The following is a 9,604-nucleotide window of genomic DNA, read 5'->3' on the forward strand; positions in this document are numbered from 1 at the left end:
CTCTAGCTAGACACAATGCATGTTGACCATGCAAACTTGATCATGCAATATCTTTCGACCATTAGAATCTCAAGATCATTTTCATGATATGCAATGAATGAATTAATGTATGTAATGAAAAGACAAAATGATGCATGTAATGCAATTATGACTTTTGGGATACATGGATTGGTCATTCAAGTCATTCTACTTGATTAAATTATGGGTGCAAAATTGAGTGTCTACAGAATGCCCCTCATTGACAAAGCTTGAAAAGCAAATGTCAATGTAAAACAATGACATTGATTTTAGTGACCATGATTTAATTGAGGTTAAATCTTCAAAGATTACCTAACCTTCAAACCTAAAACCTTGGAACATAGAACTAGCCTTATCTTTTGACTTAGAAAAAATGAAAATACTAGACTTAGCTGGTGAATGATTCTTAGCAATTGGGGTGACTAGGAAACTTTCCTATCCTGATCTTGAAAATGGAGTTTTCCGGGATGACGATTAAAGGGATCTCCTCTACTTTGATCTTGATCTAGCTTTGGAATGATGATCAAAGGGATCTCCTCTACCTTGATAATCTGGCATTGAAATGATGATCAAGGGGATCTCCTCCACCTCAATAATCTGGAACTTGAAATGATGATCAAGGGGATCTCCTCTACCTCAATCTGGGTTTGCATTCTGCAATGATGATCAAAGGGATCTCCTCTACTTTGATCTGGAATTGAAATGATGATCAAGGGGGTCTCCTCTACCTCGATCTGGATTTGCTTTCTGCAATGATGATCAAATGGATCTACTCTACTTTGATAATCTGGAGCTGAAATGATGATCAAGGGGATCTCCTCTACCTCGATCTAGATTTACTTTCTGCAATGATGATCAAAGGGATCTCCTCTACTTTGATAATCTGGAACTGAAATAATGATCAAGGGGATCTCTTCTGCCTCGATCTGGATTTGCTTTCTACAATGATGATTAAAGGGATCTAGTTTACTTTGATAATCTGGCTTTGGAATGATGATCAAAAGGAGCAATGATGATCAAAGCGATCTACTTTACTTTGATAATCTGGAATTGAAATGATGATCAAGGGGATCTCCTCTACCTCGATCTGGATTTGCTTTTTGCAATGATGATCAAAGGGTCTACTCTACTTTGATAATCTGTAATTGAAATGATGATCAAGGGGATTTCCTCTGCCTCAATCTGGATTTGCTTTTTGCAATGATGATCAAAGGGATCTACTCTACTTTGATAATCTAGAACTGAAATGATGATCAAGGGGATCTCCTCTGCCTCGATCTGGATTTGCTTTCTACAATGATGATTAAAGGGATCTACTCTACTTTGATAATCTGGCTTTGGAAAGATGATCAAAGGGATCTCCTCTACTTTGATTATCTGGAACTGAACTAATGATTAAAAGGGTCCCCTCTACCTCGATCTTGACAAAAGGAGTGTCTGCAACAAACTGGCTTGATCTTGACAAAAGGGGTATCTGCGACCAATAGGCTTGATCTTGACAAAAATGGTGTCTGCAACCAATAGGCTTGATCTTGACAAAAAGGGTGTCTATGACCAATAGGCTTGATCTTGACAAAAAGGGGCATCTGCGATCAACTTGCTTAATCTTGACTGAAGGAGTGTCTGCGATCAACTGGCTTGATCTTGACAAAAAGTGTGTCTACAACCAACAGGCTTGATCTTGACAAAAAGGGGCGTTTGCGATCAACTGGCTTCATCTTGACTGAAGGGAGTGTCTTAAACCAACTGGTTGGATCTTGACTGAAGGTAATCAAGAGCTTCTCATCCTTGAAACCAAGTTATTGCTTGCAAAAATCAAAATTTGGAATTAGTCTCTAACTGATAAATGCTTTATGGTCCCACTGTTTCTATGGTGTATGATTTTCATTCACCCTTTCTTGATTTGATCTTCATCAAGAAAAACTGAATTGAAAAAGATTCAATTTTTGAGAAAGGTTTGATTTTTGATACTTGAATTTTTTGAAATTGATATTTAAAATTCTGAGACTTTGAAACTTTGAGATTTTGATTTGAAATTTGGAAATTAAAATCTAAAATTTTGAGATTTAGAATTTTGGAAAATTAAGACTTGAAATTTTGATCAAGAAACCTGGGGTTTGAATTTTTTCTTTGAAAACTGGAGGTTTGAATTTAAAACTTGGGCAATGAGAATATGAACTTGAAAATTTGGGATTTGGGATATTTGAAAACTAAGATTTTTTTTTTTTTTTTTTTGGTTGACTGAGTCAACTCAATTTGAAAATTTGGAATTTGGGATATTTGAAATCTAAGAAAGTTTTTTTTTTTTTTTTTTTGGGTTGACTGAGTCAACTTAATTTGACTAAGTTGACTCAGTTTTGGCTGAGTCTTAAGTGTGGGGGCTGAAATTTTGGCCCCCCACTACTTGTTTCTCTCTTTTTGCCTTTTTGCTTCATCTTTCTTTCTTTCTCCTCCTCCATTGTCACTATTCATCTCCTTCTTCCCCTTGATTTTTCTTCTTCATTTCATCATTTCTTCTCACAAAAAAAACTTTTCTAAGCTTCTCAACTCTCCCTCATCCATCTCTATCAATATTTCTTTAGATCTTCATGTTTTGAGCATTTTCATCCCACACCTATTTTTGGTGAAACCCATTTTCTAAAACTCATTTTCTTTACATTAAAATGACTTCTTCCTCCAAGGGATCTTCTTTTATAGCTTCTCATGGTAAGAAATATGATCTATCATTTGAGTCGCATGAGGATGATGGCCTTCTTCAAGACCCTAGGACCCATGCTCCATATAGTCATGTAGACACCAAGGTGAGTTTTTCTTTGGTTTCTTTGCTTGTTGCATGTTTTATTGAAAGTTCCATGGTGAGATATTGTCATTTTTGGAATTTTGGGGCATTGTGTGATTGGTTATGTTGGAGAATGTTAGCTTTGGAGCATTCTTGAAATGTTTTTTTTTTTTTTTTAAATGGTGCAATTTGGACAATGTTGGTGGCTTATGGAATTTTGACAATGTAGGTAAATTGTGATGTTGTTGGATAAATTTTGGTTTGGACATTGGGAGCATTGGCTTTGTGAAAATTTTGGGTTTGACTTATATGAATATGTTCATGGCGTATGTGGGAAAAATTTATTAGTGTATGTAAACTTTGTTTTGTGGACATGGAAAAATTTTGTGGGTATGTGTATGGATATATTTGTGGGTATGGGAAAATTTTGTGGATATGAAGTTTCGAATTGTGGAAAAATTTTGTTGGGTATGTGATGTTTAGTTCATGGAAAATTTTGTGGTTATGATTTTGGCTATATGAGAATTTATTTGTGCATCGGCATGAACTTATGGGAATTTTTGTATGGCTATTTTGGACATGTAAAAAAAAATTTTGCATGGCTATAGAAGAATTTGGTAGTTGTGTATGGACATGTGAAAAATTTAGGTTGTGGTAAAATTTTGGTGGGGCATTGGTTTGATTTTGTGGTGGTGGGGCATTGATTTTTTGTTATGGGACATTGACTTTTTTGGGTTCATGGGAATTTTTGGACATGTGGGTTTTGGTCATGGAAAATTTTTTTTGGACATGTGATTTTTATCATGGGAATTAATAAGCTAAACTTATATGTTGTAGAGTCTCAAGAGTCGAGGTAGTCTCCAAATATTGAAAAGTGCATGGGCATCCTTGTCTCTTAGCATCAAAAACATCATTAATGAAGCAGGCTTCGATACTTTCTTTGAAACTATCTTAAATCATGAGACACACGAGTACAAAGATCTTCAATTACTCCTTGCTTTGGCAGAGCGCTTCTGGGACAATACTTGTATCTTCCATTTTCTAGGCATTGGGGAGTTAATGTTGACACCTTATGACTTCTCTGTTATCACCGGTCTGAAGTTGGGTGGTAAAAGAATTCTTATCCATGATTCCCTTACTTAAGCTAAGCTCAAAAAACTTCTAGGTGTAGTGCCTTCTAGAATGAAGAGTAACAATATTCCTTTATCTTGGCTATGAGAGAATATTCCCCAATGTGAAACTGTAGCAAAGGGTGCCCGCATGTTCATGCTTCTTTTTATTGGGACTTTCTTGTGTCTAGATTTAGGCAGTAACATGAATCTGCACTACTTGGAGAGCTTGAGAAAAATTGAACATCTCTGAAATTATGACTAGGGCGGCGTGGCCTATGCTAATCTGATGCATTTCATGACTCAACTCTCTAGGTGGAGTCTTTCAAGCTCGGGTGGTGCTCCATTTGTATGGCGGATGAGGTTTAGTATTTATTTGGCTATGTGTAGGCTGTGGAAAATTATTTTGGCTATGTGGTAACGATGTTGTGAATTTTTCAAGTTTGGATGTATGAGTATTTTGGGGTTGGTCCTAAAATTCTAGAGGAGGCTACTGGTATTTTTCCTAGATTTCTCTGTTGGTTGCCCAAATATCGCTTGTCTCCACCCTCTAGGCGTTCTTTGGAGATTTGTCGCTTGGTGATTGACAATCTGATCATTCATGATGTGAATTTTTTCTTCCTTCTCTTTTTAAATCTTTGGCACTTGGTTATGATTTAGTCTCTTCTCTTTCTAAGTTCCTTTTTGTGATTTTGCAGATGAACTTAAATCCTTAGGCTGGATGTGAGGGGTATGCTGAGTGTGAGCGGGCTCTAGATCAAAATGGCCGCCAGGTATTGTTTAAATGTAGGCATGGAAAGTACTGGTATCTTGGTGATCGGGTGTTGCCCCAAGTTGAACATGTCTATCCTCCTACCACAATTCCAACTCCTCCTTGTCTCACTATTCGGTTGGCTAAACTCCTGGCTGATGAAGAGATTGCTTGGGCCTATGATGGCTATATTGTTGCAAGAGTAAAAGGAAATTACTCTGAATTTGTTCGAGATCACTTTCAAAGTTGCTTAGTTGATAGAATGGTATTTCTCTTCCCTTCAAACTTTTGGTCTACAAATTCATTTTCCATATTTCTGCTTGGTAACAAATTTACATGTTGGATTTTCAGCCTCCATCTTTTAAATGAGAGAAAGAGATTCCCTCTCCTCACCATGCTGGTGGTTCTTCTAGTTCTTTCATAGAGACTTATCCGCATTTTCTGGCATAACAGTATGATGTGATTAATCCTGATAGAATGTATAGTTCCATGCCTTTGACTAGGCCAGAGCATGTGCCAAATGTTCCTTGCCCCAATTCAATGTGTTCTTGAATGTTCAGTTTTTTGTCCTTATTTCTTGAATGGCTTCTAACTCAATAGAGTTGGGCTTCAGGTTGATGTGGATCTTGTGGAAGAAAGCGTGTGGATGATTGGAAGTTTGCAGTCATTGGCTTATACCCAGTCCTCCCAATATGTGATCAATGATTCTAACTAAGTATACCACGTTGCTTTCTGAGTATCTTTGGCTTGAGCTTTCCTTGATAGTGACTTTAACATTTGATTTTTTTGACTTTTCAGGCACTTTGAATGGAAACCGCTGACAATACTAGAAGAACTTTGGAGGAAAGAATCCAGAACCTCAAACTTGAAAATCGTCAGTACAATCCCCGCTTTTTCTCAAGTCAAGAAGGAAATACTGAAGATGGCTCCTCTAGGGGTGGATCAAGGAGATCCTCACATAGGCGGACTCAGAGTCCTAATAATGTATGAATTGTATTTTTATTTTCCTGATGAGATCCTGTAGTACTAATTTAAACTTATCTTGCTTGGCTTTTGTTGGAATCTGCATTTACTTGCATGAGGTGGAGCCAAATGCCCCTAGTTTAGAAATGAATGCATGATTTTTTTTTTTTTTTTTAATTCAGGTACCTTTTAGGGCACCTCTCTTTTTGGGTAAATTGTATGGAGTCGCCACTTATTTTTTTATAAAAAAATAAATAAATGAATACAGGATTGAACTGTTCTCTTCATTGATTGAATACAAATTACATATCTAGAAAATTGAAAAGTTACATAGCTTTGATTCCTAGTTGCAATCTACCAAATATTTACATGGCTTGCTGTACTAGTTACATTCTACCCAAAACAAATAAAGACAAGGCTAGATCTACTAAACCAAAAACCTAAATCCGGAGGTTAGGTTACGGAAACGGAATAGAAAGGTGTTAGGCACCCATTCCACCCAGACAAAGTCTGGTCTTCTACACTCTTGTAACCAATGTACTTTCTTATGCATGTCATGAATGATATGTTGAACATGTGAATGAAAAATTAAATCACACAAATTTATTTATGAATGAAGTCTACTCTTTTGTTTTTTTAAAAAGTTCAAATATGTTTTGTTATATGTTTTACAAAGAATGAAAATGACTTTTTAAAAAGAGAGTTTCACTCATAGTCCAAATTTATGTAATCATGAATTAAAATAAACACAAACGCAATAATACACAATCTTTTTCTTTATTTCAACAATTTGCATGTATTAAGAAAATCAGATTTGCATCTTAAGAAAGATGCAAATCAGTTTTGATTTGAGAAAAACTTAGACCTGCATCTCATAAAGATGCAGATCTCTTTTTATTTGAGAAAACTCAGATCTACATTTAAGAAATATGTAGATCTATTTTACATTAAGAAAAACTCAAATCAAACATCTTATAAAGATGCAGATCTATTTTTATATTGAGAAAAATTCAGATCTACATCTTATAAAGATGCATATCTATGTTTTTTAAGAAAAATAATTGTTCACATGCAGATTTATTGACATTCAAGAAAAAAATTATAACAATCACATAAAAAACAATCATGCTTTAACAAAACAACAATTTACAATTCATGTTATGGATATTTGAAAAAGAAAGAGATATAACATGCATCATCACATCACATCACTAGAAAAAGGGTGAAGGAAACAACCTCTTGCATGAGCACTCTTTATTCTTGAGTGGATGTTTTACTATTCAAAGAAATTTATGCAATTCTCTTTAAAACCTAAAAACCCTAATTTAAGCAGCAACACTCAGAGAGGGGATTAAACAATATAGGTGGTTTAAGAGTAAAAAATGTATGCCTCTCAAAGCGTAAAAAAAAAAGGTTCTGAATTATGAGGTTCAGTCTCTATATATAGAGGCCATAAGACTCTAAAAAATAGGCACGGACAATTAGAGTTTGAATCTGGACATATCCTTTTGCAAAAAGATCGAAAAGGGTATGCATAATGGTCACCCGAAGGCCATTGGGCCAAAACCCATCACATGAAAATTCGGCCCTTTTAGAGTGTCGTACGGCACTCCAAGAGTGTCGTTCGGCACTCCAAAAGTGCCGAATTGGCTCTATAACTCCGAATGCACTTTCGTATTTGGGTACCATTTGGACTCCTCTTCTAGGGTTTTTTGGCCAGTCCTTGTACGTATACACATTTTCATCCTCTGACTATGATTTTTATCTCTTTTCTAGATAATTCAGATTTTCTAAAGAGAAATTATCTTGAACAATTATCTTGTGGATAAATCCCTTAAAATGAATCTTGATAAAGTTAAGACTATCCACAATTTTATTGTTATCCAATCATCCCTTTCATTCCCATGCATGCATCCCTATTTTAAACACTAATTATCAACCAATCACAAAATTATCTAATCAATTTTAATTGTTTAACCAATCAGAATTGATTTAAACTAATCATGTGTGGTCGACTCTAGCTGCATGTTAATCGTGCAAACTTGATCATGTGATATCTTTCGATCCGATGGTTCGATTTAATAACCAAAAAACTACTACGACCGTTAGAATCTCAAGATTATTTTTATGATATGCAATGAATGAGTTAATGCATGTAATGCAAAGACAAAATAATGCATGTAATGCAAGAATAAATTGATGCATGTAATGCAATTATGAGTTTTGGGGTACATGGATTGGTCATTCAAGTCATTCTCCTTAATTAAATTATGGGTGCAAAATTGAGTGTCTACAGTACCATGGTCTTGTGACCACTTTTTACATACATTGTATTCTTTGTCTCACATGTGTTGTTTCTTTTCTCTCTTTATACACATGTTTCTTCTTGTATGCAACTTGTCTGTGTTTCACACTTAATGCATTGATGAATCTTGTTTAAGTGTTTCAATTAAGATAGGTTGCAAGTCTACTATGCCATAATCTCTCTTCTTGCAATGTTTTCCAATAGTTCGTAGTAGGGTTAGACTTATGTACTTTTGTAAGTTATGGGAAAGTTGAATTAGACTTCTCTCATAATTTTTGTTTGTGATTTTGTCACGGATTGCCAAAGTGGGAGATTGTTAGGGTCATATTGTATTGTAATTGGCAAATCCTTTGATAAAATGCACTTTTCTTGTAATTGGATAGATCTAAGATGGGTTTTGTACTTCAAGAAACATGTTGCTCAAGTCAAATATTGAAGACATGAAGATTAGCCCAAGAAACAAGTGAAGAAAAACTGTTCATTAAATCTCGATAGATGCCTGCTATCGAAACTTAATGTGAAGCTCGATAGATAGCTCAACAGCAACTCGATCTATCAAAAATTACGATTTTAGAATTTCCAGATTTGAAATTCAGCCTAGGCTTGTGTAACTATTTAGGGTTTCTTTTTTCACAACCCTAGACATATATAAGACTTATTTTAAGAGCCATCATATACAGATATAAAGACTAAGAGACTTATTTTCTCTGTCAGAAGCTACTATGTTTGTACGCTATAGGGTTTTGTAACCAAGTGCTTCCAAATCTTCATTATTGATGAAGTAAAGAACTTTGCAACCAACAACATCTGTTCAAGTTGCTAGAGTTAGTCACGTACTGGAATTCGTGCAAAGGGTTAGTCACAAATTGAAGATTTGTGCATCAAGGGAAAGAAGGCTACTACAAAATCAAGTCCAATTGAGTATTGGAGCAAAGATTCAACTGTAAGTTGGTATTTCGAGATAGATTAGGGTAGTTGGTAAGATTCTTTATTCTTGTAACCGCTTGATTATTGATTAGTGGAGACTTGGGAATGGTGATCTTAAAAAATCACCCGGTAGGGTTTTGCCTTGTGAGATTTTTCCCATATGTCAATAAATTACCATGTCAAATTTATTTTACGTTGCATTTAATATTTTTGGTAATTTGTTGGTGCCTCCATGATTTGCATGCAATTAAACCTAATTAATCAACTTAGATAATTGAATTAATTAATCGAGATCAAGCTACCTTAACCCAACAAAACCAAACAAAAGAAAGATAGAATTCTCACTTTTTTTTTCCTATCCTTTCTTTCCTGTATCCTAATATATCAAAGGGAAATATTTTCATTTCTCTTTCCCTTCCATTCCTCTTTTTCTTTCTTTTCCTTTCTTTTCCTTTTCCCTTTCCCTAGTTACAACCAAACATAGTGTTATTTCTCATTTCAACCTTCAAAAATGCTGTAAAACACAAACATAATAATGGAGGTTAAAGTGGTAATATATATATATATATATATATATATTCCATCGATGATCGATGGCGACAGTGAAGTTCATGCTTAACCCAGTGGAGTAGAGAAATTTGTACTAGTGAATGAAATTGAAAATTAAAAATTCAAAAAAAAAAAAAAAATCAAACCTTTTGTGTGCATCACAAAACACCAATATACTCTTTTTTTTTTTTGATGGGAACACC

General features: G+C 34.9%; 1 long non-coding RNA gene across 1 annotated transcript; it reads left to right on the forward strand.

Annotated features, from left to right (window-relative positions):
* Positions 1-2,485: 2,485 nt before the first annotated feature.
* Positions 2,486-5,749, forward strand: LOC115983241. Its single transcript, XR_004089925.1, has 4 exons — positions 2,486-2,819; positions 4,605-4,922; positions 5,009-5,372; positions 5,456-5,749. It is a non-coding gene; the product is annotated as an uncharacterized LOC115983241 (long non-coding RNA).
* Positions 5,750-9,604: the final 3,855 nt, after the last annotated feature.

Source organism: Quercus lobata, chromosome 4 (assembly GCF_001633185.2).
Source record: "Quercus lobata isolate SW786 chromosome 4, ValleyOak3.0 Primary Assembly, whole genome shotgun sequence".
In the NCBI taxonomy this organism is placed as follows: Eukaryota; Viridiplantae; Streptophyta; class Magnoliopsida; order Fagales; family Fagaceae; genus Quercus; species Quercus lobata.